Source organism: Lithobates pipiens, unplaced genomic scaffold (assembly GCF_037356315.1).
Source record: "Lithobates pipiens isolate NorthernLeopardFrog02 unplaced genomic scaffold, aLitPip1_a1.2 Scaffold_18, whole genome shotgun sequence".
NCBI classification, from domain to species: Eukaryota; Metazoa; Chordata; class Amphibia; order Anura; family Ranidae; genus Lithobates; species Lithobates pipiens.
In genome coordinates this window covers 579,956,011-579,983,982 of record NW_027507758.1, presented here as the reverse complement: position 1 = coordinate 579,983,982, position 27,972 = coordinate 579,956,011, and the positions used below count along the sequence as shown (strand labels likewise).

Below are 27,972 nucleotides of genomic sequence, written 5' to 3'. Positions count from 1 at the left end.
CCACTGAACCACCAATGCTCCACGCCGGGCCAGGCGCCACCACCCTCGCTCAGCTGGCCTAGGAGAGTCCAGCTCTCGCCCACGCTTGACTTGGGATTCGCTTGTCGAAATCCATGAGGATGGCCAGCGACAAGAGCAGAGTGGCGCAGCGGAAGCGTGCTGGGCCCATAACCCAGAGGTCGATGGATCGAAACCATCCTCTGCTACGTTGCCTTTTCCTATGCCAATCGATATTTGCTTGCGGGCCCAAAGGCCTTTCTTTCGCACACAAAGAGAAGTTGAACCTGATTCAGGTGATTCAACGAGTCCAAAGCTCTCAGCGTAAGCATGGCACTGGCACCTTTCCCCCTAATGGAATATTGTCTCTTGGCCATGGAAGCCTGGTCGTGCTTTCTTTAATTGATTGCTTTTGTCCAATACTGCCTACGTGACTTTGGCTGAAGCCACAGATGCCACCACAAAAACGTGGCAATGCCTTGGCACATGTTATGAGGAGCACTCCGGCTTCCCATGTTGCTCACGGCGCTCGGTTCCAAGCTTCAACATCAAACACAAAAGCAAGGTGCCTCCCGTGAAACCAGGAAAGCTGCGTTTGGAGAATGCGGGCATCGATCCCGCTACCTCTCGCATGCAAAGCGAGCGCTCTGCCACTTGAGCTAATCCCCCTTTGCTCAAGTGTGTTGCTTGCGCTATGGCTGATCCCTGTCCTCTCCTGGGCTATGTGTAAAATATAGTCAGTTTTGCGAAATCCACAACCTGCTCTGGCCGCTAGACACCAGGAGAGCCACCCGCTTTCCTAGCGTAGAAGGTTTGCACCCCCCTTTTTTTTCCCTCCTACGACCTTTGACAACTGAGCCCCTTCAGAGGTATGGCCCCATGGGTTTCAATGATGTAATTGGGAGAAGGCTGGTTTCAAAAAGCACTCACACCGCCTAGTACATTCTCGACAAGAAACACCTTGTGCCTTGATGCACTCCACGGGGCTGGAAATTGGGGGAGAGCGCTGCAAACACAAAGAGCCCATAATTGCATTGGCCGGGAATCGAACCCGGGCCTCCCGCGTGGCAGGCGAGAATTCTACCACTGAACCACCAATGCTCCACGCCGGGCCACTTGCCACCACCCTCGCTCAGCTGGTCTAGGAGAGTCCAGCTCTCGCCCACGCTTGACTTGGGATTCGCTGGTCGAAAATCAATGGAAACGCCTAGTCGTCTACATTGTGACTTTGCCACATGGACCCACTCCCCGTGGGAATCGCTGGCAAACTACATCCACATGTGGTTGTTGAGGTTGGTCAGCGACAGGAGCAGAGTGGCGCAGCGGAAGCGTGCTGGGCCCATAACCCAGAGGTCAATGGATCGAAACCATCCTCTGCTACGTTGCCTTTTCCTATGCCAATCGATATTTGCTTGCGTGCGGGCCCAAAGGCCTTTCTTTCGCACACAAAGAGAAGTTGAACCTGATTCAGGTGATTCAACGAGTCCAAAGCTCTCAGCGTAAGCATGGCACTGGCACCTTTTGCGCTAATGAAATATTGTCTCTTGGCCATGGAGGCCTGCTCGTGCTTTGTTTACTAGATTGCTTTTGTCCAACACTGCCTACGTGACTTTGGCTGAAGCCACAGTTGCCACCACAAAAACGTGGCAACGCCTTGGCACGCGTTATGAGGAGGACTCCGGCTTCCCATGTTGCTCACGGCGCTCGGTTCCAAGCTTCAACATCAAACACAAAAGCAAGGTGTCTCCTGGCAAATCAGGAAAGCTGCATTTGGAGAATGCAGGCATCGATCCCGCTACCTCTCGCATGCTAAGCGAGCGCTCTACCATTTGAGCTAATCCCCCTTTGCTTGAGGTTGTTGCTTGTGCTATGGCTGATCCCTGTCCTCTCCTGGGCTATGTGTAAACTATAGGCAGTTTTGCTAAATCCACAACTTGCTCTGGCCGCTAGACACCAGGAGAGCCACTCCCCCAAGACCTTGGACAACTGAGCCCCTTCTGAAGTATGGCCCCATGGGTTTCAATGATGTCATTGGGAGAAGGTGGTTTCAAAAAGCACTCACACCGCCTAATACATTCTCGACAAGAAACACCTTGTGCCTTGAGGCATTCCATGGGGCTGGAAATTGGGGGAGAGAGCTACAAACACCAAGAGCCCATAATTGCATTGGCCGGGAATCGAACCCGGGCCTCCCGCGTGGCAGGCGAGAATTCTACCACTGAACCACCAATGCTCCACGCCGGGCCAGGCGCCACCACCCTCGCTCAGCTGGCCTAGGAGAGTCCAGCTCTCGCCCACGCTTGACTTGGGATTCGCTTGTCGAAATCCATGAGGATGGTCAGCGACAAGAGCAGAGTGGCGCAGCGGAAGCGTGCTGGGCCCATAACCCAGAGGTCGATGGATCGAAACCATCCTCTGCTACGTTGCCTTTTCCTATGCCAATCGATATTTGCTTGCGGGCCCAAAGGCCTTTCTTTCGCACACAAAGAGAAGTTGAACCTGATTCAGGTGATTCAACGAGTCCAAAGCTCTCAGCATAAGCATGGCACTGGCACCTTTCCCCCTAATGGAATATTGTCTCTTGGCCATGGAAGCCTGGTCGTGCTTTCTTTAATTGATTGCTTTTGTCCAATACTGCCTACGTGACTTTGGCTGAAGCCACAGATGCCACCACAAAAACGTGGCAATGCCTTGGCACATGTTATGAGGAGCACTCCGGCTTCCCATGTTGCTCACGGCGCTCGGTTCCAAGCTTCAACATCAAACACAAAAGCAAGGTGCCTCCCGTGAAACCAGGAAAGCTGCGTTTGGAGAATGCGGGCATCGATCCCGCTACCTCTCGCATGCAAAGCGAGCGCTCTGCCACTTGAGCTAATCCCCCTTTGCTCGAGTGTGTTGCTTGCGCTATGGCTGATCCCTGTCCTCTCCTGGGCTATGTGTAAAATATAGTCAGTTTTGCGAAATCCACAACCTGCTCTGGCCGCTAGACACCAGGAGAGCCACCCGCTTTCCTAGCGTAGAAGGTTTGCACCCCCCTTTTTTTTCCCTCCTACGACCTTTGACAACTGAGCCCCTTCAGAGGTATGGCCCCATGGGTTTCAATGATGTAATTGGGAGAAGGCTGGTTTCAAAAAGCACTCACACCGCCTAGTACATTCTCGACAAGAAACACCTTGTGCCTTGATGCACTCCACGGGGCTGGAAATTGGGGGAGAGCGCTGCAAACACAAAGAGCCCATAATTGCATTGGCCGGGAATCGAACCCGGGCCTCCCGCGTGGCAGGCGAGAATTCTACCACTGAACCACCAATGCTCCACGCCGGGCCACTTGCCACCACCCTCGCTCAGCTGGTCTAGGAGAGTCCAGCTCTCGCCCACGCTTGACTTGGGATTCGCTGGTCGAAAATCAATGGAAACGCCTAGTCGTCTACATTGTGACTTTGCCACATGGACCCACTCCCCGTGGGAATCGCTGGCAAACTACATCCACATGTGGTTGTTGAGGTTGGTCAGCGACAAGAGCAGAGTGGCGCAGCGGAAGCGTGCTGGGCCCATAACCCAGAGGTCGATGGATCGAAACCATCCTCTGCTACGTTGCCTTTTTCTATGCCAATCGATATTTGCTTGCGTGCGGGCCCAAAGGCCTTTCTTTCGCACACAAAGAGAAGTTGAACCTGATTCAGGTGATTCAACGAGTCCAAAGCTCTCAGCGTAAGCATGGCACTGGCACCTTTTGCGCTAATGAAATATTGTCTCTTGGCCATGGAGGCCTGCTCGTGCTTTGTTTACTAGATTGCTTTTGTCCAACACTGCCTACGTGACTTTGGCTGAAGCCACAGTTGCCACCACAAAAACGTGGCAACGCCTTGGCACGCGTTATGAGGAGGACTCCGGCTTCCCATGTTGCTCACGGCGCTCGGTTCCAAGCTTCAACATCAAACACAAAAGCAAGGTGTCTCCTGGCAAATCAGGAAAGCTGCATTTGGAGAATGCGGGCATCGATCCCGCTACCTCTCGCATGCTAAGCGAGCGCTCTACCATTTGAGCTAATCCCCCTTTGCTTGAGGTTGTTGCTTGTGCTATGGCTGATCCCTGTCCTCTCCTGGGCTATGTGTAAACTATAGGCAGTTTTGCTAAATCCACAACTTGCTCTGGCCGCTAGACACCAGGAGAGCCACTCCCCCAAGACCTTGGACAACTGAGCCCCTTCTGAAGTATGGCCCCATGGGTTTCAATGATGTCATTGGGAGAAGGTGGTTTCAAAAAGCACTCACACCGCCTAATACATTCTCGACAAGAAACACCTTGTGCCTTGAGGCATTCCATGGGGCTGGAAATTGGGGGAGAGAGCTACAAACACCAAGAGCCCATAATTGCATTGGCCGGGAATCGAACCCGGGCCTCCCGCGTGGCAGGCGAGAATTCTACCACTGAACCACCAATGCTCCACGCCGGGCCAGGCGCCACCACCCTCGCTCAGCTGGCCTAGGAGAGTCCAGCTCTCGCCCACGCTTGACTTGGGATTCGCTTGTCGAAATCCATGAGGATGGCCAGCGACAAGAGCAGAGTGGCGCAGCGGAAGCGTGCTGGGCCCATAACCCAGAGGTCGATGGATCGAAACCATCCTCTGCTACGTTGCCTTTTCCTATGCCAATCGATATTTGCTTGCGGGCCCAAAGGCCTTTCTTTCGCACACAAAGAGAAGTTGAACCTGATTCAGGTGATTCAACGAGTCCAAAGCTCTCAGCGTAAGCATGGCACTGGCACCTTTTGCGCTAATGAAATATTGTCTCTTGGCCATGGAGGCCTGCTCGTGCTTTGTTTACTAGATTGCTTTTGTCCAACACTGCCTACGTGACTTTGGCTGAAGCCACAGTTGCCACCACAAAAACGTGGCAACGCCTTGGCACGCGTTATGAGGAGGACTCCGGCTTCCCATGTTGCTCACGGCGCTCGGTTCCAAGCTTCAACATCAAACACAAAAGCAAGGTGTCTCCTGGCAAATCAGGAAAGCTGCATTTGGAGAATGCGGGCATCGATCCCGCTACCTCTCGCATGCTAAGCGAGCGCTCTACCATTTGAGCTAATCCCCCTTTGCTTGAGGTTGTTGCTTGTGCTATGGCTGATCCCTGTCCTCTCCTGGGCTATGTGTAAACTATAGGCAGTTTTGCTAAATCCACAACTTGCTCTGGCCGCTAGACACCAGGAGAGCCACTCCCCCAAGACCTTGGACAACTGAGCCCCTTCTGAAGTATGGCCCCATGGGTTTCAATGATGTCATTGGGAGAAGGTGGTTTCAAAAAGCACTCACACCGCCTAATACATTCTCGACAAGAAACACCTTGTGCCTTGAGGCATTCCATGGGGCTGGAAATTGGGGGAGAGAGCTACAAACACCAAGAGCCCATAATTGCATTGGCCGGGAATCGAACCCGGGCCTCCCGCGTGGCAGGCGAGAATTCTACCACTGAACCACCAATGCTCCACGCCGGGCCAGGCGCCACCACCCTCGCTCAGCTGGCCTAGGAGAGTCCAGCTCTCGCCCACGCTTGACTTGGGATTCGCTTGTCGAAATCCATGAGGATGGTCAGCGACAAGAGCAGAGTGGCGCAGCGGAAGCGTGCTGGGCCCATAACCCAGAGGTCGATGGATCGAAACCATCCTCTGCTACGTTGCCTTTTCCTATGCCAATCGATATTTGCTTGCGGGCCCAAAGGCCTTTCTTTCGCACACAAAGAGAAGTTGAACCTGATTCAGGTGATTCAACGAGTCCAAAGCTCTCAGCGTAAGCATGGCACTGGCACCTTTCCCCCTAATGGAATATTGTCTCTTGGCCATGGAAGCCTGGTCGTGCTTTCTTTAATTGATTGCTTTTGTCCAATACTGCCTACGTGACTTTGGCTGAAGCCACAGATGCCACCACAAAAACGTGGCAATGCCTTGGCACATGTTATGAGGAGCACTCCGGCTTCCCATGTTGCTCACGGCGCTCGGTTCCAAGCTTCAACATCAAACACAAAAGCAAGGTGCCTCCCGTGAAACCAGGAAAGCTGCGTTTGGAGAATGCGGGCATCGATCCCGCTACCTCTCGCATGCAAAGCGAGCGCTCTGCCACTTGAGCTAATCCCCCTTTGCTCAAGTGTGTTGCTTGCGCTATGGCTGATCCCTGTCCTCTCCTGGGCTATGTGTAAAATATAGTCAGTTTTGCGAAATCCACAACCTGCTCTGGCCGCTAGACACCAGGAGAGCCACCCGCTTTCCTAGCGTAGAAGGTTTGCACCCCCCTTTTTTTTCCCTCCTACGACCTTTGACAACTGAGCCCCTTCAAAGGTATGGCCCCATGGGTTTCAATGATGTAATTGGGAGAAGGCTGGTTTCAAAAAGCACTCACACCGCCTAGTACATTCTCGACAAGAAACACCTTGTGCCTTGATGCACTCCACGGGGCTGGAAATTGGGGGAGAGCGCTGCAAACACAAAGAGCCCATAATTGCATTGGCCGGGAATCGAACCCGGGCCTCCCGCGTGGCAGGCGAGAATTCTACCACTGAACCACCAATGCTCCACGCCGGGCCACTTGCCACCACCCTCGCTCAGCTGGTCTAGGAGAGTCCAGCTCTCGCCCACGCTTGACTTGGGATTCGCTGGTCGAAAATCAATGGAAACGCCTAGTCGTCTACATTGTGACTTTGCCACATGGACCCACTCCCCGTGGGAATCGCTGGCAAACTACATCCACATGTGGTTGTTGAGGTTGGTCAGCGACAAGAGCAGAGTGGCGCAGCGGAAGCGTGCTGGGCCCATAACCCAGAGGTCGATGGATCGAAACCATCCTCTGCTACGTTGCCCTTTCCTATGCCAATCGATATTTGCTTGCGTGCGGGCCCAAAGGCCTTTCTTTCGCACACAAAGAGAAGTTGAACCTGATTCAGGTGATTCAACGAGTCCAAAGCTCTCAGCGTAAGCATGGCACTGGCACCTTTTGCGCTAATGAAATATTGTCTCTTGGCCATGGAGGCCTGCTCGTGCTTTGTTTACTAGATTGCTTTTGTCCAACACTGCCTACGTGACTTTGGCTGAAGCCACAGTTGCCACCACAAAAACGTGGCAACGCCTTGGCACGCGTTATGAGGAGGACTCCGGCTTCCCATGTTGCTCACGGCGCTCGGTTCCAAGCTTCAACATCAAACACAAAAGCAAGGTGTCTCCTGGCAAATCAGGAAAGCTGCATTTGGAGAATGCGGGCATCGATCCCGCTACCTCTCGCATGCTAAGCGAGCGCTCTACCATTTGAGCTAATCCCCCTTTGCTTGAGGTTGTTGCTTGTGCTATGGCTGATCCCTGTCCTCTCCTGGGCTATGTGTAAACTATAGGCAGTTTTGCTAAATCCACAACTTGCTCTGGCCGCTAGACACCAGGAGAGCCACTCCCCCAAGACCTTGGACAACTGAGCCCCTTCTGAAGTATGGCCCCATGGGTTTCAATGATGTCATTGGGAGAAGGTGGTTTCAAAAAGCACTCACACCGCCTAATACATTCTCGACAAGAAACACCTTGTGCCTTGAGGCATTCCATGGGGCTGGAAATTGGGGGAGAGAGCTACAAACACCAAGAGCCCATAATTGCATTGGCCGGGAATCGAACCCGGGCCTCCCGCGTGGCAGGCGAGAATTCTACCACTGAACCACCAATGCTCCACGCCGGGCCAGGCGCCACCACCCTCGCTCAGCTGGCCTAGGAGAGTCCAGCTCTCGCCCACGCTTGACTTGGGATTCGCTTGTCGAAATCCATGAGGATGGTCAGCGACAAGAGCAGAGTGGCGCAGCGGAAGCGTGCTGGGCCCATAACCCAGAGGTCGATGGATCGAAACCATCCTCTGCTACGTTGCCTTTTCCTATGCCAATCGATATTTGCTTGCGGGCCCAAAGGCCTTTCTTTCGCACACAAAGAGAAGTTGAACCTGATTCAGGTGATTCAACGAGTCCAAAGCTCTCAGCGTAAGCATGGCACTGGCACCTTTCCCCCTAATGGAATATTGTCTCTTGGCCATGGAAGCCTGGTCGTGCTTTCTTTAATTGATTGCTTTTGTCCAATACTGCCTACGTGACTTTGGCTGAAGCCACAGATGCCACCACAAAAACGTGGCAATGCCTTGGCACATGTTATGAGGAGCACTCCGGCTTCCCATGTTGCTCACGGCGCTCGGTTCCAAGCTTCAACATCAAACACAAAAGCAAGGTGCCTCCCGTGAAACCAGGAAAGCTGCGTTTGGAGAATGCGGGCATCGATCCCGCTACCTCTCGCATGCAAAGCGAGCGCTCTGCCACTTGAGCTAATCCCCCTTTGCTCAAGTGTGTTGCTTGCGCTATGGCTGATCCCTGTCCTCTCCTGGGCTATGTGTAAAATATAGTCAGTTTTGCGAAATCCACAACCTGCTCTGGCCGCTAGACACCAGGAGAGCCACCCGCTTTCCTAGCGTAGAAGGTTTGCACCCCCCTTTTTTTTCCCTCCTACGACCTTTGACAACTGAGCCCCTTCAGAGGTATGGCCCCATGGGTTTCAATGATGTAATTGGGAGAAGGCTGGTTTCAAAAAGCACTCACACCGCCTAGTACATTCTCGACAAGAAACACCTTGTGCCTTGATGCACTCCACGGGGCTGGAAATTGGGGGAGAGCGCTGCAAACACAAAGAGCCCATAATTGCATTGGCCGGGAATCGAACCCGGGCCTCCCGCGTGGCAGGCGAGAATTCTACCACTGAACCACCAATGCTCCACGCCGGGCCACTTGCCACCACCCTCGCTCAGCTGGTCTAGGAGAGTCCAGCTCTCGCCCACGCTTGACTTGGGATTCGCTGGTCGAAAATCAATGGAAACGCCTAGTCGTCTACATTGTGACTTTGCCACATGGACCCACTCCCCGTGGGAATCGCTGGCAAACTACATCCACATGTGGTTGTTGAGGTTGGTCAGCGACAAGAGCAGAGTGGCGCAGCGGAAGCGTGCTGGGCCCATAACCCAGAGGTCGATGGATTGAAACCATCCTCTGCTACGTTGCCCTTTCCTATGCCAATCGATATTTGCTTGCGTGCGGGCCCAAAGGCCTTTCTTTCGCACACAAAGAGAAGTTGAACCTGATTCAGGTGATTCAACGAGTCCAAAACTCTCAGCGTAAGCATGGCACTGGCACCTTTTGCGCTAATGAAATATTGTCTCTTGGCCATGGAGGCCTGCTCGTGCTTTGTTTACTAGATTGCTTTTGTCCAACACTGCCTACGTGACTTTGGCTGAAGCCACAGTTGCCACCACAAAAACGTGGCAACGCCTTGGCACGCGTTATGAGGAGGACTCCGGCTTCCCATGTTGCTCACGGCGCTCGGTTCCAAGCTTCAACATCAAACACAAAAGCAAGGTGTCTCCTGGCAAATCAGGAAAGCTGCATTTGGAGAATGCGGGCATCGATCCCACTACCTCTCGCATGCTAAGCGAGCGCTCTACCATTTGAGCTAATCCCCCTTTGCTTGAGGTTGTTGCTTGTGCTATGGCTGATCCCTGTCCTCTCCTGGGCTATGTGTAAACTATAGGCAGTTTTGCTAAATCCACAACTTGCTCTGGCCGCTAGACACCAGGAGAGCCACTCCCCCAAGACCTTGGACAACTGAGCCCCTTCTGAAGTATGGCCCCATGGGTTTCAATGATGTCATTGGGAGAAGGTGGTTTCAAAAAGCACTCACACCGCCTAATACATTCTCGACAAGAAACACCTTGTGCCTTGAGGCATTCCATGGGGCTGGAAATTGGGGGAGAGAGCTACAAACACCAAGAGCCCATAATTGCATTGGCCGGGAATCGAACCCGGGCCTCCCGCGTGGCAGGCGAGAATTCTACCACTGAACCACCAATGCTCCACGCCGGGCCAGGCGCCACCACCCTCGCTCAGCTGGCCTAGGAGAGTCCAGCTCTCGCCCATGCTTGACTTGGGATTCGCTTGTCGAAATCCATGAGGATGGCCAGCGACAAGAGCAGAGTGGCGCAGCGGAAGCGTGCTGGGCCCATAACCCAGAGGTCGATGGATCGAAACCATCCTCTGCTACGTTGCCTTTTCCTATGCCAATCGATATTTGCTTGCGGGCCCAAAGGCCTTTCTTTCGCACACAAAGAGAAGTTGAACCTGATTCAGGTGATTCAACGAGTCCAAAGCTCTCAGCGTAAGCATGGCACTGGCACCTTTCCCCCTAATGGAATATTGTCTCTTGGCCATGGAAGCCTGGTCGTGCTTTCTTTAATTGATTGCTTTTGTCCAATACTGCCTACGTGACTTTGGCTGAAGCCACAGATGCCACCACAAAAACGTGGCAATGCCTTGGCACATGTTATGAGGAGCACTCCGGCTTCCCATGTTGCTCACGGCGCTCGGTTCCAAGCTTCAACATCAAACACAAAAGCAAGGTGCCTCCCGTGAAACCAGGAAAGCTGCGTTTGGAGAATGCGGGCATCGATCCCGCTACCTCTCGCATGCAAAGCGAGCGCTCTGCCACTTGAGCTAATCCCCCTTTGCTCGAGTGTGTTGCTTGCGCTATGGCTGATCCCTGTCCTCTCCTGGGCTATGTGTAAAATATAGTCAGTTTTGCGAAATCCACAACCTGCTCTGGCCGCTAGACACCAGGAGAGCCACCCGCTTTCCTAGCGTAGAAGGTTTGCACCCCCCTTTTTTTTCCCTCCTACGACCTTTGACAACTGAGCCCCTTCAGAGGTATGGCCCCATGGGTTTCAATGATGTAATTGGGAGAAGGCTGGTTTCAAAAAGCACTCACACCGCCTAGTACATTCTCGACAAGAAACACCTTGTGCCTTGATGCACTCCACGGGGCTGGAAATTGGGGGAGAGCGCTGCAAACACAAAGAGCCCATAATTGCATTGGCCGGGAATCGAACCCGGGCCTCCCGCGTGGCAGGCGAGAATTCTACCACTGAACCACCAATGCTCCACGCCGGGCCACTTGCCACCACCCTCGCTCAGCTGGTCTAGGAGAGTCCAGCTCTCGCCCACGCTTGACTTGGGATTCGCTGGTCGAAAATCAATGGAAACGCCTAGTCGTCTACATTGTGACTTTGCCACATGGACCCACTCCCCGTGGGAATCGCTGGCAAACTACATCCACATGTGGTTGTTGAGGTTGGTCAGCGACAAGAGCAGAGTGGCGCAGCGGAAGCGTGCTGGGCCCATAACCCAGAGGTCGATGGATCGAAACCATCCTCTGCTACGTTGCCCTTTCCTATGCCAATCGATATTTGCTTGCGTGCGGGCCCAAAGGCCTTTCTTTCGCACACAAAGAGAAGTTGAACCTGATTCAGGTGATTCAACGAGTCCAAAACTCTCAGCGTAAGCATGGCACTTGCACCTTTTGCGCTAATGAAATATTGTCTCTTGGCCATGGAGGCCTGCTCGTGCTTTGTTTACTAGATTGCTTTTGTCCAACACTGCCTACGTGACTTTGGCTGAAGCCACAGTTGCTACCACAAAAACGTGGCAACGCCTTGGCACGCGTTATGAGGAGGACTCCGGCTTCCCATGTTGCTCACGGCGCTCGGTTCCAAGCTTCAACATCAAACACAAAAGCAAGGTGTCTCCTGGCAAATCAGGAAAGCTGCATTTGGAGAATGCGGGCATCGATCCCACTACCTCTCGCATGCTAAGCGAGCGCTCTACCATTTGAGCTAATCCCCCTTTGCTTGAGGTTGTTGCTTGTGCTATGGCTGATCCCTGTCCTCTCCTGGGCTATGTGTAAACTATAGGCAGTTTTGCTAAATCCACAACTTGCTCTGGCCGCTAGACACCAGGAGAGCCACTCCCCCAAGACCTTGGACAACTGAGCCCCTTCTGAAGTATGGCCCCATGGGTTTCAATGATGTCATTGGGAGAAGGTGGTTTCAAAAAGCACTCACACCGCCTAATACATTCTCGACAAGAAACACCTTGTGCCTTGAGGCATTCCATGGGGCTGGAAATTGGGGGAGAGAGCTACAAACACCAAGAGCCCATAATTGCATTGGCCGGGAATCGAACCCGGGCCTCCCGCGTGGCAGGCGAGAATTCTACCACTGAACCACCAATGCTCCACGCCGGGCCAGGCGCCACCACCCTCGCTCAGCTGGCCTAGGCGAGTCCAGCTCTCGCCCATGCTTGACTTGGGATTCGCTTGTCGAAATCCATGAGGATGGCCAGCGACAAGAGCAGAGTGGCGCAGCGGAAGCGTGCTGGGCCCATAACCCAGAGGTCGATGGATCGAAACCATCCTCTGCTACGTTGCCTTTTCCTATGCCAATCGATATTTGCTTGCGGGCCCAAAGGCCTTTCTTTCGCACACAAAGAGAAGTTGAACCTGATTCAGGTGATTCAACGAGTCCAAAGCTCTCAGCGTAAGCATGGCACTGGCACCTTTCCCCCTAATGGAATATTGTCTCTTGGCCATGGAAGCCTGGTCGTGCTTTCTTTAATTGATTGCTTTTGTCCAATACTGCCTACGTGACTTTGGCTGAAGCCACAGATGCCACCACAAAAACGTGGCAATGCCTTGGCACATGTTATGAGGAGCACTCCGGCTTCCCATGTTGCTCACGGCGCTCGGTTCCAAGCTTCAACATCAAACACAAAAGCAAGGTGCCTCCCGTGAAACCAGGAAAGCTGCGTTTGGAGAATGCGGGCATCGATCCCGCTACCTCTCGCATGCACAACGAGCGCTCTGCCACTTGAGCTAATCCCCCTTTGCTCGAGTGTGTTGCTTGCGCTATGGCTGATCCCTGTCCTCTCCTGGGCTATGTGTAAAATATAGTCAGTTTTGCGAAATCCACAACCTGCTCTGGCCGCTAGACACCAGGAGAGCCACCCGCTTTCCTAGCGTAGAAGGTTTGCACCCCCCTTTTTTTTCCCTCCTACGACCTTTGACAACTGAGCCCCTTCAGAGGTATGGCCCCATGGGTTTCAATGATGTAATTGGGAGAAGGCTGGTTTCAAAAAGCACTCACACCGCCTAGTACATTCTCGACAAGAAACACCTTGTGCCTTGATGCACTCCACGGGGCTGGAAATTGGGGGAGAGCGCTGCAAACACAAAGAGCCCATAATTCCATTGGCCGGGAATCGAACCCGGGCCTCCCGCGTGGCAGGCGAGAATTCTACCACTGAACCACCAATGCTCCACGCCGGGCCACTTGCCACCACCCTCGCTCAGCTGGTCTAGGAGAGTCCAGCTCTCGCCCACGCTTGACTTGGGATTCGCTGGTCTAAAATCAATGGAAACGCCTAGTCGTCTACATTGTGACTTTGCCACATGGACCCACTCCCCGTGGGAATCGCTGGCAAACTACATCCACATGTGGTTGTTGAGGTTGGTCAGCGACAAGAGCAGAGTGGCGCAGCGGAAGCGTGCTGGGCCCATAACCCAGAGGTCGATGGATCGAAACCATCCTCTGCTACGTTGCCTTTTCCTATGCCAATCGATATTTGCTTGCGTGCGGGCCCAAAGGCCTTTCTTTCGCACACAAAGAGAAGTTGAACCTGATTCAGGTGATTCAACGAGTCCAAAGCTCTCAGCGTAAGCATGGCACTGGCACCTTTTGCGCTAATGAAATATTGTCTCTTGGCCATGGAGGCCTGCTCGTGCTTTGTTTACTAGATTGCTTTTGTCCAACACTGCCTACGTGACTTTGGCTGAAGCCACAGTTGCCACCACAAAAACGTGGCAACGCCTTGGCACGCGTTATGAGGAGGACTCCGGCTTCCCATGTTGCTCACGGCGCTCGGTTCCAAGCTTCAACATCAAACACAAAAGCAAGGTGTCTCCTGGCAAATCAGGAAAGCTGCATTTGGAGAATGCGGGCATCGATCCCGCTACCTCTCGCATGCTAAGCGAGCGCTCTACCATTTGAGCTAATCCCCCTTTGCTTGAGGTTGTTGCTTGTGCTATGGCTGATCCCTGTCCTCTCCTGGGCTATGTGTAAACTATAGGCAGTTTTGCTAAATCCACAACTTGCTCTGGCCGCTAGACACCAGGAGAGCCACTCCCCCAAGACCTTGGACAACTGAGCCCCTTCTGAAGTATGGCCCCATGGGTTTCAATGATGTCATTGGGAGAAGGTGGTTTCAAAAAGCACTCACACCGCCTAATACATTCTCGACAAGAAACACCTTGTGCCTTGAGGCATTCCATGGGGCTGGAAATTGGGGGAGAGAGCTACAAACACCAAGAGCCCAAAATTGCATTGGCCGGGAATCGAACCCGGGCCTCCCGCGTGGCAGGCGAGAATTCTACCACTGAACCACCAATGCTCCACGCCGGGCCAGGCGCCACCACCCTCGCTCAGCTGGCCTAGGAGAGTCCAGCTCTCGCCCACGCTTGACTTGGGATTCGCTTGTCGAAATCCATGAGGATGGCCAGCGACAAGAGCAGAGTGGCGCAGCGGAAGCGTGCTGGGCCCATAACCCAGAGGTCGATGGATCGAAACCATCCTCTGCTACGTTGCCTTTTCCTATGCCAATCGATATTTGCTTGCGGGCCCAAAGGCCTTTCTTTCGCACACAAAGAGAAGTTGAACCTGATTCAGGTGATTCAACGAGTCCAAAGCTCTCAGCGTAAGCATGGCACTGGCACCTTTCCCCCTAATGGAATATTGTCTCTTGGCCATGGAAGCCTGGTCGTGCTTTCTTTAATTGATTGCTTTTGTCCAATACTGCCTACGTGACTTTGGCTGAAGCCACAGATGCCACCACAAAAACGTGGCAATGCCTTGGCACATGTTATGAGGAGCACTCCGGCTTCCCATGTTGCTCACGGCGCTCGGTTCCAAGCTTCAACATCAAACACAAAAGCAAGGTGCCTCCCGTGAAACCAGGAAAGCTGCGTTTGGAGAATGCGGGCATCGATCCCGCTACCTCTCGCATGCTAAGCGAGCGCTCTACCATTTGAGCTAATCCCCCTTTGCTTGAGGTTGTTGCTTGTGCTATGGCTGATCCCTGTCCTCTCCTGGGCTATGTGTAAACTATAGGCAGTTTTGCTAAATCCACAACTTGCTCTGGCCGCTAGACACCAGGAGAGCCACTCCCCCAAGACCTTGGACAACTGAGCCCCTTCTGAAGTATGGCCCCATGGGTTTCAATGATGTCATTGGGAGAAGGTGGTTTCAAAAAGCACTCACACCGCCTAATACATTCTCGACAAGAAACACCTTGTGCCTTGAGGCATTCCATGGGGCTGGAAATTGGGGGAGAGAGCTACAAACACCAAGAGCCCAAAATTGCATTGGCCGGGAATTGAACCCGGGCCTCCCGCGTGGCAGGCGAGAATTCTACCACTGAACCACCAATGCTCCACGCCGGGCCAGGCGCCACCACCCTCGCTCAGCTGGCCTAGGAGAGTCCAGCTCTCGCCCACGCTTGACTTGGGATTCGCTTGTCGAAATCCATGAGGATGGCCAGCGACAAGAGCAGAGTGGCGCAGCGGAAGCGTGCTGGGCCCATAACCCAGAGGTCGATGGATCGAAACCATCCTCTGCTACGTTGCCTTTTCCTATGCCAATCGATATTTGCTTGCGGGCCCAAAGGCCTTTCTTTCGCACACAAAGAGAAGTTGAACCTGATTCAGGTGATTCAACGAGTCCAAAGCTCTCAGCGTAAGCATGGCACTGGCACCTTTCCCCCTAATGGAATATTGTCTCTTGGCCATGGAAGCCTGGTCGTGCTTTCTTTAATTGATTGCTTTTGTCCAATACTGCCTACGTGACTTTGGCTGAAGCCACAGATGCCACCACAAAAACGTGGCAATGCCTTGGCACATGTTATGAGGAGCACTCCGGCTTCCCATGTTGCTCACGGCGCTCGGTTCCAAGCTTCAACATCAAACACAAAAGCAAGGTGCCTCCCGTGAAACCAGGAAAGCTGCGTTTGGAGAATGCGGGCATCGATCCCGCTACCTCTCGCATGCAAAGCGAGCGCTCTGCCACTTGAGCTAATCCCCCTTTGCTCGAGTGTGTTGCTTGCGCTATGGCTGATCCCTGTCCTCTCCTGGGCTATGTGTAAAATATAGTCAGTTTTGCGAAATCCACAACCTGCTCTGGCCGCTAGACACCAGGAGAGCCACCCGCTTTCCTAGCGTAGAAGGTTTGCACCCCCCTTTTTTTTCCCTCCTACGACCTTTGACAACTGAGCCCCTTCAGAGGTATGGCCCCATGGGTTTCAATGATGTAATTGGGAGAAGGCTGGTTTCAAAAAGCACTCACACCGCCTAGTACATTCTCGACAAGAAACACCTTGTGCCTTGATGCACTCCACGGGGCTGGAAATTGGGGGAGAGCGCTGCAAACACAAAGAGCCCATAATTGCATTGGCCGGGAATCGAACCCGGGCCTCCCGCGTGGCAGGCGAGAATTCTACAACTGAACCACCAATGCTCCACGCCGGGCCACTTGCCACCACCCTCGCTCAGCTGGTCTAGGAGAGTCCAGCTCTCGCCCACGCTTGACTTGGGATTCGCTGGTCGAAAATCAATGGAAACGCCTAGTCGTCTACATTGTGACTTTGCCACATGGACCCACTCCCCGTGGGAATCGCTGGCAAACTACATCCACATGTGGTTGTTGAGGTTGGTCAGCGACAAGAGCAGAGTGGCGCAGCGGAAGCGTGCTGGGCCCATAACCCAGAGGTCGATGGATTGAAACCATCCTCTGCTACGTTGCCCTTTCCTATGCCAATCGATATTTGCTTGCGTGCGGGCCCAAAGGCCTTTCTTTCGCACACAAAGAGAAGTTGAACCTGATTCAGGTGATTCAACGAGTCCAAAGCTCTCAGCGTAAGCATGGCACTGGCACCTTTTGCGCTAATGAAATATTGTCTCTTGGCCATGGAGGCCTGCTCGTGCTTTGTTTACTAGATTGCTTTTGTCCAACACTGCCTACGTGACTTTGGCTGAAGCCACAGTTGCCACCACAAAAACGTGGCAACGCCTTGGCACGCGTTATGAGGAGGACTCCGGCTTCCCATGTTGCTCACGGCGCTCGGTTCCAAGCTTCAACATCAAACACAAAAGCAAGGTGTCTCCTGGCAAATCAGGAAAGCTGCATTTGGAGAATGCGGGCATCGATCCCGCTACCTCTCGCATGCTAAGCGAGCGCTCTACCATTTGAGCTAATCCCCCTTTGCTTGAGGTTGTTGCTTGTGCTATGGCTGATCCCTGTCCTCTCCTGGGCTATGTGTAAACTATAGGCAGTTTTGCTAAATCCACAACTTGCTCTGGCCGCTAGACACCAGGAGAGCCACTCCCCCAAGACCTTGGACAACTGAGCCCCTTCTGAAGTATGGCCCCATGGGTTTCAATGATGTCATTGGGAGAAGGTGGTTTCAAAAAGCACTCACACCGCCTAATACATTCTCGACAAGAAACACCTTGTGCCTTGAGGCATTCCATGGGGCTGGAAATTGGGGGAGAGAGCTACAAACACCAAGAGCCCATAATTGCATTGGCCGGGAATCGAACCCGGGCCTCCCGCGTGGCAGGCGAGAATTCTACCACTGAACCACCAATGCTCCACGCCGGGCCAGGCGCCACCACCCTCGCTCAGCTGGCCTAGGAGAGTCCAGCTCTCGCCCACGCTTGACTTGGGATTCGCTTGTCGAAATCCATGAGGATGGTCAGCGACAAGAGCAGAGTGGCGCAGCGGAAGCGTGCTGGGCCCATAACCCAGAGGTCGATGGATCGAAACCATCCTCTGCTACGTTGCCTTTTCCTATGCCAATCGATATTTGCTTGCGGGCCCAAAGGCCTTTCTTTCGCACACAAAGAGAAGTTGAACCTGATTCAGGTGATTCAACGAGTCCAAAGCTCTCAGCGTAAGCATGGCACTGGCACCTTTCCCCCTAATGGAATATTGTCTCTTGGCCATGGAAGCCTGGTCGTGCTTTCTTTAATTGATTGCTTTTGTCCAATACTGCCTACGTGACTTTGGCTGAAGCCACAGATGCCACCACAAAAACGTGGCAATGCCTTGGCACATGTTATGAGGAGCACTCCGGCTTCCCATGTTGCTCACGGCGCTCGGTTCCAAGCTTCAACATCAAACACAAAAGCAAGGTGCCTCCCTTGAAACCAGGAAAGCTGCGTTTGGAGAATGCGGGCATCGATCCCGCTACCTCTCGCATGCAAAGCGAGCGCTCTGCCACTTGAGCTAATCCCCCTTTGCTCGAGTGTGTTGCTTGCGCTATGGCTGATCCCTGTCCTCTCCTGGGCTATGTGTAAAATATAGTCAGTTTTGCGAAATCCACAACCTGCTCTGGCCGCTAGACACCAGGAGAGCCACCGCTTTCCTAGCGTAGAAGGTTTGCACCCCCCTTTTTTTTCCCTCCTACGACCTTTGACAACTGAGCCCCTTCAGAGGTATGGCCCCATGGGTTTCAATGATGTAATTGGGAGAAGGCTGGTTTCAAAAAGCACTCACACCGCCTAGTACATTCTCGACAAGAAACACCTTGTGCCTTGATGCACTCCACGGGGCTGGAAATTGGGGGAGAGCGCTGCAAACACAAAGAGCCCATAATTGCATTGGCCGGGAATCGAACCCGGGCCTCCCGCGTGGCAGGCGAGAATTCTACCACTGAACCACCAATGCTCCACGCCGGGCTACTTGCCACCACCCTCGCTCAGCTGGTCTAGGAGAGTCCAGCTCTCGCCCACGCTTGACTTGGGATTCGCTGGTCGAAAATCAATGGAAACGCCTAGTCGTCTACATTGTGACTTTGCCACATGGACCCACTCCCCGTGGGAATCGCTGGCAAACTACATCCACATGTGGTTGTTGAGGTTGGTCAGCGACAAGAGCAGAGTGGCACAGCGGAAGCGTGCTGGGCCCATAACCCAGAGGTCGATGGATCGAAACCATCCTCTGCTACGTTGCCTTTTCCTATGCCAATCGATATTTGCTTGCGTGCGGGCCCAAAGGCCTTTCTTTCGCACACAAAGAGAAGTTGAACCTGATTCAGGTGATTCAACGAGTCCAAAGCTCTCAGCGTAAGCATGGCACTGGCACCTTTTGCGCTAATGAAATATTGTCTCTTGGCCATGGAGGCCTGCTCGTGCTTTGTTTACTAGATTGCTTTTGTCCAACACTGCCTACGTGACTTTGGCTGAAGCCACAGTTGCCACCACAAAAACGTGGCAACGCCTTGGCACGCGTTATGAGGAGGACTCCGGCTTCCCATGTTGCTCACGGCGCTCGGTTCCAAGCTTCAACATCAAACACAAAAGCAAGGTGTCTCCTGGCAAATCAGGAAAGCTGCATTTGGAGAATGCGGGGATCGATCCCGCTACCTCTCGCATGCATGCTCTACCATTTGAGCTAATCCCCCTTTGCTTGAGGTTGTTGCTTGTGCTATGGCTGATCCCTGTCCTCTCCTGGGCTATGTGTAAACTATAGGCAGTTTTGCTAAATCCACAACTTGCTCTGGCCGCTAGACACCAGGAGAGCCACTCCCCCAAGACCTTGGACAACTGAGCCCCTTCTGAAGTATGGCCCCATGGGTTTCAATGATGTCATTGGGAGAAGGTGGTTTCAAAAAGCACTCACACCGCCTAATACATTCTCGACAAGAAACACCTTGTGCCTTGAGGCATTCCATGGGGCTGGAAATTGGGGGAGAGAGCTACAAACACCAAGAGCCCATAATTGCATTGGCCGGGAATCGAACCCGGGCCTCCCGCGTGGCAGGCGAGAATTCTACCACTGAACCACCAATGCTCCACGCCGGGCCAGGCGCCACCACCCTCGCTCAGCTGGCCTAGGAGAGTCCAGCTCTCGCCCACGCTTGACTTGGGATTCGCTTGTCGAAATCCATGAGGATGGCCAGCGACAAGAGCAGAGTGGCGCAGCGGAAGCGTGCTGGGCCCATAACCCAGAGGTCGATGGATCGAAACCATCCTCTGCTACGTTGCCTTTTCCTATGCCAATCGATATTTGCTTGCGGGCCCAAAGGCCTTTCTTTCGCACACAAAGAGAAGTTGAACCTGATTCAGGTGATTCAACGAGTCCAAAGCTCTCAGCGTAAGCATGGCACTGGCACCTTTCCCCCTAATGGAATATTGTCTCTTGGCCATGGAAGCCTGGTCGTGCTTTCTTTAATTGATTGCTTTTGTCCAATACTGCCTACGTGACTTTGGCTGAAGCCACAGATGCCACCACAAAAACGTGGCAATGCCTTGGCACATGTTATGAGGAGCACTCCGGCTTCCCATGTTGCTCACGGCGCTCGGTTCCAAGCTTCAACATCAAACACAAAAGCAAGGTGCCTCCCGTGAAACCAGGAAAGCTGCGTTTGGAGAATGCGGGCATCGATCCCGCTACCTCTCGCATGCAAAGCGAGCGCTCTGCCACTTGAGCTAATCCCCCTTTGCTCGAGTGTGTTGCTTGCGCTATGGCTGATCCCTGTCCTCTCCTGGGCTATGTGTAAAATATAGTCAGTTTTGCGAAATCCACAACCTGCTCTGGCCGCTAGACACCAGGAGAGCCACCCGCTTTCCTAGCGTAGAAGGTTTGCACCCCCCTTTTTTTTCCCTCCTACGACCTTTGACAACTGAGCCCCTTCAGAGGTATGGCCCCATGGGTTTCAATGATGTAATTGGGAGAAGGCTGGTTTCAAAAAGCACTCACACCGCCTAGTACATTCTCGACAAGAAACACCTTGTGCCTTGATGCACTCCACGGGGCTGGAAATTGGGGGAGAGCGCTGCAAACACAAAGAGCCCATAATTGCATTGGCCGGGAATCGAACCCGGGCCTCCCGCGTGGCAGGCGAGAATTCTACCACTGAACCACCAATGCTCCACGCCGGGCCACTTGCCACCACCCTCGCTCAGCTGGTCTAGGAGAGTCCAGCTCTCGCCCACGCTTGACTTGGGATTCGCTGGTCGAAAATCAATGGAAACGCCTAGTCGTCTACATTGTGACTTTGCCACATGGACCCACTCCCCGTGGGAATCGCTGGCAAACTACATCCACATGTGGTTGTTGAGGTTGGTCAGCGACAAGAGCAGAGTGGCGCAGCGGAAGCGTGCTGGGCCCATAACCCAGAGGTCGATGGATCGAAACCATCCTCTGCTACGTTGCCCTTTCCTATGCCAATCGATATTTGCTTGCGTGCGGGCCCAAAGGCCTTTCTTTCGCACACAAAGAGAAGTTGAACCTGATTCAGGTGATTCAACGAGTCCAAAGCTCTCAGCGTAAGCATGGCACTGGCACCTTTTGCGCTAATGAAATATTGTCTCTTGGCCATGGAGGCCTGCTCGTGCTTTGTTTACTAGATTGCTTTTGTCCAACACTGCCTACGTGACTTTGGCTGAAGCCACAGTTGCCACCACAAAAACGTGGCAACGCCTTGGCACGCGTTATGAGGAGGACTCCGGCTTCCCATGTTGCTCACGGCGCTCGGTTCCAAGCTTCAACATCAAACACAAAAGCAAGGTGTCTCCTGGCAAATCAGGAAAGCTGCATTTGGAGAATGCGGGCATCGATCCCGCTACCTCTCGCATGCTAAGCGAGCGCTCTACCATTTGAGCTAATCCCCCTTTGCTTGAGGTTGTTGCTTGTGCTATGGCTGATCCCTGTCCTCTCCTGGGCTATGTGTAAACTATAGGCAGTTTTGCTAAATCCACAACTTGCTCTGGCCGCTAGACACCAGGAGAGCCACTCCCCCAAGACCTTGGACAACTGAGCCCCTTCTGAAGTATGGCCCCATGGGTTTCAATGATGTCATTGGGAGAAGGTGGTTTCAAAAAGCACTCACACCGCCTAATACATTCTCGACAAGAAACACCTTGTGCCTTGAGGCATTCCATGGGGCTGGAAATTGGGGGAGAGAGCTACAAACACCAAGAGCCCATAATTGCATTGGCCGGGAATCGAACCCGGGCCTCCCGCGTGGCAGGCAAGAATTCTACCACTGAACCACCAATGCTCCACGCCGGGCCAGGCGCCACCACCCTCGCTCAGCTGGCCTAGGAGAGTCCAGCTCTCGCCCACGCTTGACTTGGGATTCGCTTGTCGAAATCCATGAGGATGGTCAGCGACAAGAGCAGAGTGGCGCAGCGGAAGCGTGCTGGGCCCATAACCCAGAGGTCGATGGATCGAAACCATCCTCTGCTACGTTGCCTTTTCCTATGCCAATCGATATTTGCTTGCGGGCCCAAAGGCCTTTCTTTCGCACACAAAGAGAAGTTGAACCTGATTCAGGTGATTCAACGAGTCCAAAGCTCTCAGCGTAAGCATGGCACTGGCACCTTTTGCGCTAATGAAATATTGTCTCTTGGCCATGGAGGCCTGCTCGTGCTTTGTTTACTAGATTGCTTTTGTCCAACACTGCCTACGTGACTTTGGCTGAAGCCACAGTTGCCACCACAAAAACGTGGCAACGCCTTGGCACGCGTTATGAGGAGGACTCCGGCTTCCCATGTTGCTCACGGCGCTCGGTTCCAAGCTTCAACATCAAACACAAAAGCAAGGTGTCTCCTGGCAAATCAGGAAAGCTGCATTTGGAGAATGCGGGCATCGATCCCGCTACCTCTCGCATGCTAAGCGAGCGCTCTACCATTTGAGCTAATCCCCCTTTGCTTGAGGTTGTTGCTTGTGCTATGGCTGATCCCTGTCCTCTCCTGGGCTATGTGTAAACTATAGGCAGTTTTGCTAAATCCACAACTTGCTCTGGCCGCTAGACACCAGGAGAGCCACTCCCCCAAGACCTTGGACAACTGAGCCCCTTCTGAAGTATGGCCCCATGGGTTTCAATGATGTCATTGGGAGAAGGTGGTTTCAAAAAGCACTCACACCGCCTAATACATTCTCGACAAGAAACACCTTGTGCCTTGAGGCATTCCATGGGGCTGGAAATTGGGGGAGAGAGCTACAAACACCAAGAGCCCATAATTGCATTGGCCGGGAATCGAACCCGGGCCTCCCGCGTGGCAGGCAAGAATTCTACCACTGAACCACCAATGCTCCACGCCGGGCCAGGCGCCACCACCCTCGCTCAGCTGGCCTAGGAGAGTCCAGCTCTCGCCCACGCTTGACTTGGGATTCGCTTGTCGAAATCCATGAGGATGGTCAGCGACAAGAGCAGAGTGGCGCAGCGGAAGCGTGCTGGGCCCATAACCCAGAGGTCGATGGATCGAAACCATCCTCTGCTACGTTGCCTTTTCCTATGCCAATCGATATTTGCTTGCGGGCCCAAAGGCCTTTCTTTCGCACACAAAGAGAAGTTGAACCTGATTCAGGTGATTCAACGAGTCCAAAGCTCTCAGCGTAAGCATGGCACTGGCACCTTTCCCCCTAATGGAATATTGTCTCTTGGCCATGGAAGCCTGGTCGTGCTTTCTTTAATTGATTGCTTTTGTCCAATACTGCCTACGTGACTTTGGCTGAAGCCACAGATGCCACCACAAAAACGTGGCAATGCCTTGGCACATGTTATGAGGAGCACTCCGGCTTCCCATGTTGCTCACGGCGCTCGGTTCCAAGCTTCAACATCAAACACAAAAGCAAGGTGCCTCCCGTGAAACCAGGAAAGCTGCGTTTGGAGAATGCGGGCATCGATCCCGCTACCTCTCGCATGCAAAGCGAGCGCTCTGCCACTTGAGCTAATCCCCCTTTGCTCGAGTGTGTTGCTTGCGCTATGGCTGATCCCTGTCCTCTCCTGGGCTATGTGTAAAATATAGTCAGTTTTGCGAAATCCACAACCTGCTCTGGCCGCTAGACACCAGGAGAGCCACCCGCTTTCCTAGCGTAGAAGGTTTGCACCCCCCTTTTTTTTCCCTCCTACGACCTTTGACAACTGAGCCCCTTCAGAGGTATGGCCCCATGGGTTTCAATGATGTAATTGGGAGAAGGCTGGTTTCAAAAAGCACTCACACCGCCTAGTACATTCTCGACAAGAAACACCTTGTGCCTTGATGCACTCCACGGGGCTGGAAATTGGGGGAGAGCGCTGCAAACACAAAGAGCCCATAATTGCATTGGCCGGGAATCGAACCCGGGCCTCCCGCGTGGCAGGCGAGAATTCTACCACTGAACCACCAATGCTCCACGCCGGGCCACTTGCCACCACCCTCGCTCAGCTGGTCTAGGAGAGTCCAGCTCTCGCCCACGCTTGACTTGGGATTCGCTGGTCGAAAATCAATGGAAACGCCTAGTCGTCTACATTGTGACTTTGCCACATGGACCCACTCCCCGTGGGAATCGCTGGCAAACTACATCCACATGTGGTTGTTGAGGTTGGTCAGCGACAAGAGCAGAGTGGCGCAGCGGAAGCGTGCTGGGCCCATAACCCAGAGGTCGATGGATCGAAACCATCCTCTGCTACGTTGCCTTTTTCTATGCCAATCGATATTTGCTTGCGTGCGGGCCCAAAGGCCTTTCTTTCGCACACAAAGAGAAGTTGAACCTGATTCAGGTGATTCAACGAGTCCAAAGCTCTCAGCGTAAGCATGGCACTGGCACCTTTTGCGCTAATGAAATATTGTCTCTTGGCCATGGAGGCCTGCTCGTGCTTTGTTTACTAGATTGCTTTTGTCCAACACTGCCTACGTGACTTTGGCTGAAGCCACAGTTGCCACCACAAAAACGTGGCAACGCCTTGGCACGCGTTATGAGGAGGACTCCGGCTTCCCATGTTGCTCACGGCGCTCGGTTCCAAGCTTCAACATCAAACACAAAAGCAAGGTGTCTCCTGGCAAATCAGGAAAGCTGCATTTGGAGAATGCGGGCATCGATCCCGCTACCTCTCGCATGCTAAGCGAGCGCTCTACCATTTGAGCTAATCCCCCTTTGCTTGAGGTTGTTGCTTGTGCTATGGCTGATCCCTGTCCTCTCCTGGGCTATGTGTAAACTATAGGCAGTTTTGCTAAATCCACAACTTGCTCTGGCCGCTAGACACCAGGAGAGCCACTCCCCCAAGACCTTGGACAACTGAGCCCCTTCTGAAGTATGGCCCCATGGGTTTCAATGATGTCATTGGGAGAAGGTGGTTTCAAAAAGCACTCACACCGCCTAATACATTCTCGACAAGAAACACCTTGTGCCTTGAGGCATTCCATGGGGCTGGAAATTGGGGGAGAGAGCTACAAACACCAAGAGCCCATAATTGCATTGGCCGGGAATCGAACCCGGGCCTCCCGCGTGGCAGGCGAGAATTCTACCACTGAACCACCAATGCTCCACGCCGGGCCAGGCGCCACCACCCTCGCTCAGCTGGCCTAGGAGAGTCCAGCTCTCGCCCACGCTTGACTTGGGATTCGCTTGTCGAAATCCATGAGGATGGCCAGCGACAAGAGCAGAGTGGCGCAGCGGAAGCGTGCTGGGCCCATAACCCAGAGGTCGATGGATCGAAACCATCCTCTGCTACGTTGCCTTTTCCTATGCCAATCGATATTTGCTTGCGGGCCCAAAGGCCTTTCTTTCGCACACAAAGAGAAGTTGAACCTGATTCAGGTGATTCAACGAGTCCAAAGCTCTCAGCGTAAGCATGGCACTGGCACCTTTCCCCCTAATGGAATATTGTCTCTTGGCCATGGAAGCCTGGTCGTGCTTTCTTTAATTGATTGCTTTTGTCCAATACTGCCTACGTGACTTTGGCTGAAGCCACAGATGCCACCACAAAAACGTGGCAATGCCTTGGCACATGTTATGAGGAGCACTCCGGCTTCCCATGTTGCTCACGGCGCTCGGTTCCAAGCTTCAACATCAAACACAAAAGCAAGGTGCCTCCCGTGAAACCAGGAAAGCTGCGTTTGGAGAATGCGGGCATCGATCCCGCTACCTCTCGCATGCAAAGCGAGCGCTCTGCCACTTGAGCTAATCCCCCTTTGCTCGAGTGTGTTGCTTGCGCTATGGCTGATCCCTGTCCTCTCCTGGGCTATGTGTAAAATATAGTCAGTTTTGCGAAATCCACAACCTGCTCTGGCCGCTAGACACCAGGAGAGCCACCCGCTTTCCTAGCGTAGAAGGTTTGCACCCCCCTTTTTTTTCCCTCCTACGACCTTTGACAACTGAGCCCCTTCAGAGGTATGGCCCCATGGGTTTCAATGATGTAATTGGGAGAAGGCTGGTTTCAAAAAGCACTCACACCGCCTAGTACATTCTCGACAAGAAACACCTTGTGCCTTGATGCACTCCACGGGGCTGGAAATTGGGGGAGAGCGCTGCAAACACAAAGAGCCCATAATTGCATTGGCCGGGAATCGAACCCGGGCCTCCCGCGTGGCAGGCGAGAATTCTACCACTGAACCACCAATGCTCCACGCCGGGCCACTTGCCACCACCCTCGCTCAGCTGGTCTAGGAGAGTCCAGCTCTCGCCCACGCTTGACTTGGGATTCGCTGGTCGAAAATCAATGGAAACGCCTAGTCGTCTACATTGTGACTTTGCCACATGGACCCACTCCCCGTGGGAATCGCTGGCAAACTACATCCACATGTGGTTGTTGAGGTTGGTCAGCGACAAGAGCAGAGTGGCGCAGCGGAAGCGTGCTGGGCCCATAACCCAGAGGTCGATGGATCGAAACCATCCTCTGCTACGTTGCCCTTTCCTATGCCAATCGATATTTGCTTGCGTGCGGGCCCAAAGGCCTTTCTTTCGCACACAAAGAGAAGTTGAACCTGATTCAGGTGATTCAACGAGTCCAAAGCTCTCAGCGTAAGCATGGCACTGGCACCTTTTGCGCTAATGAAATATTGTCTCTTGGCCATGGAGGCCTGCTCGTGCTTTGTTTACTAGATTGCTTTTGTCCAACACTGCCTACGTGACTTTGGCTGAAGCCACAGTTGCCACCACAAAAACGTGGCAACGCCTTGGCACGCGTTATGAGGAGGACTCCGGCTTCCCATGTTGCTCACGGCGCTCGGTTCCAAGCTTCAACATCAAACACAAAAGCAAGGTGTCTCCTGGCAAATCAGGAAAGCTGCATTTGGAGAATGCGGGCATCGATCCCGCTACCTCTCGCATGCTAAGCGAGCGCTCTACCATTTGAGCTAATCCCCCTTTGCTTGAGGTTGTTGCTTGTGCTATGGCTGATCCCTGTCCTCTCCTGGGCTATGTGTAAACTATAGGCAGTTTTGCTAAATCCACAACTTGCTCTGGCCGCTAGACACCAGGAGAGCCACTCCCCCAAGACCTTGGACAACTGAGCCCCTTCTGAAGTATGGCCCCATGGGTTTCAATGATGTCATTGGGAGAAGGTGGTTTCAAAAAGCACTCACACCGCCTAATACATTCTCGACAAGAAACACCTTGTGCCTTGAGGCATTCCATGGGGCTGGAAATTGGGGGAGAGAGCTACAAACACCAAGAGCCCATAATTGCATTGGCCGGGAATCGAACCCGGGCCTCCCGCGTGGCAGGCAAGAATTCTACCACTGAACCACCAATGCTCCACGCCAGGCCAGGCGCCACCACCCTCGCTCAGCTGGCCTAGGAGAGTCCAGCTCTCGCCCACGCTTGACTTGGGATTCGCTTGTCGAAATCCATGAGGATGGTCAGCGACAAGAGCAGAGTGGCGCAGCGGAAGCGTGCTGGGCCCATAACCCAGAGGTCGATGGATCGAAACCATCCTCTGCTACGTTGCCTTTTCCTATGCCAATCGATATTTGCTTGCGGGCCCAAAGGCCTTTCTTTCGCACACAAAGAGAAGTTGAACCTGATTCAGGTGATTCAACGAGTCCAAAGCTCTCAGCGTAAGCATGGCACTGGCACCTTTCCCCCTAATGGAATATTGTCTCTTGGCCATGGAAGCCTGGTCGTGCTTTCTTTAATTGATTGCTTTTGTCCAATACTGCCTACGTGACTTTGGCTGAAGCCACAGATGCCACCACAAAAACGTGGCAATGCCTTGGCACATGTTATGAGGAGCACTCCGGCTTCCCATGTTGCTCACGGCGCTCGGTTCCAAG

The 27,972-nt window shown here is 53.3% G+C and overlaps 10 non-coding genes across 10 annotated transcripts; all 10 read right to left on the bottom strand.

Moving 5' to 3' along the window:
- Positions 1-3,980: 3,980 nt before the first annotated feature.
- Positions 3,981-4,053, bottom strand: TRNAA-AGC (transfer RNA alanine (anticodon AGC)). The gene has a single exon. It is a non-coding gene; the product is annotated as a tRNA-Ala (tRNA).
- Positions 4,054-5,017: 964 nt separating this feature from the next.
- Positions 5,018-5,090, bottom strand: TRNAA-AGC (transfer RNA alanine (anticodon AGC)). The gene has a single exon. It is a non-coding gene; the product is annotated as a tRNA-Ala (tRNA).
- Positions 5,091-7,229: 2,139 nt separating this feature from the next.
- On the bottom strand, positions 7,230-7,302 carry TRNAA-AGC (transfer RNA alanine (anticodon AGC)). Its single transcript has one exon. It is a non-coding gene; the product is annotated as a tRNA-Ala (tRNA).
- A 6,563-nt stretch (positions 7,303-13,865) lies between these two features.
- Positions 13,866-13,938, bottom strand: TRNAA-AGC (transfer RNA alanine (anticodon AGC)). Its single transcript has one exon. It is a non-coding gene; the product is annotated as a tRNA-Ala (tRNA).
- Positions 13,939-14,902: 964 nt separating this feature from the next.
- TRNAA-AGC (transfer RNA alanine (anticodon AGC)) lies at positions 14,903-14,975 on the bottom strand. The gene has a single exon. It is a non-coding gene; the product is annotated as a tRNA-Ala (tRNA).
- A 2,139-nt stretch (positions 14,976-17,114) lies between these two features.
- Positions 17,115-17,187, bottom strand: TRNAA-AGC (transfer RNA alanine (anticodon AGC)). The gene has a single exon. It is a non-coding gene; the product is annotated as a tRNA-Ala (tRNA).
- Positions 17,188-21,530: 4,343 nt separating this feature from the next.
- Positions 21,531-21,603, bottom strand: TRNAA-AGC (transfer RNA alanine (anticodon AGC)). Its single transcript has one exon. It is a non-coding gene; the product is annotated as a tRNA-Ala (tRNA).
- Positions 21,604-22,567: 964 nt separating this feature from the next.
- On the bottom strand, positions 22,568-22,640 carry TRNAA-AGC (transfer RNA alanine (anticodon AGC)). The gene has a single exon. It is a non-coding gene; the product is annotated as a tRNA-Ala (tRNA).
- Positions 22,641-24,779: 2,139 nt separating this feature from the next.
- TRNAA-AGC (transfer RNA alanine (anticodon AGC)) lies at positions 24,780-24,852 on the bottom strand. The gene has a single exon. It is a non-coding gene; the product is annotated as a tRNA-Ala (tRNA).
- Positions 24,853-26,991: 2,139 nt separating this feature from the next.
- TRNAA-AGC (transfer RNA alanine (anticodon AGC)) lies at positions 26,992-27,064 on the bottom strand. The gene has a single exon. It is a non-coding gene; the product is annotated as a tRNA-Ala (tRNA).
- Positions 27,065-27,972: the final 908 nt, after the last annotated feature.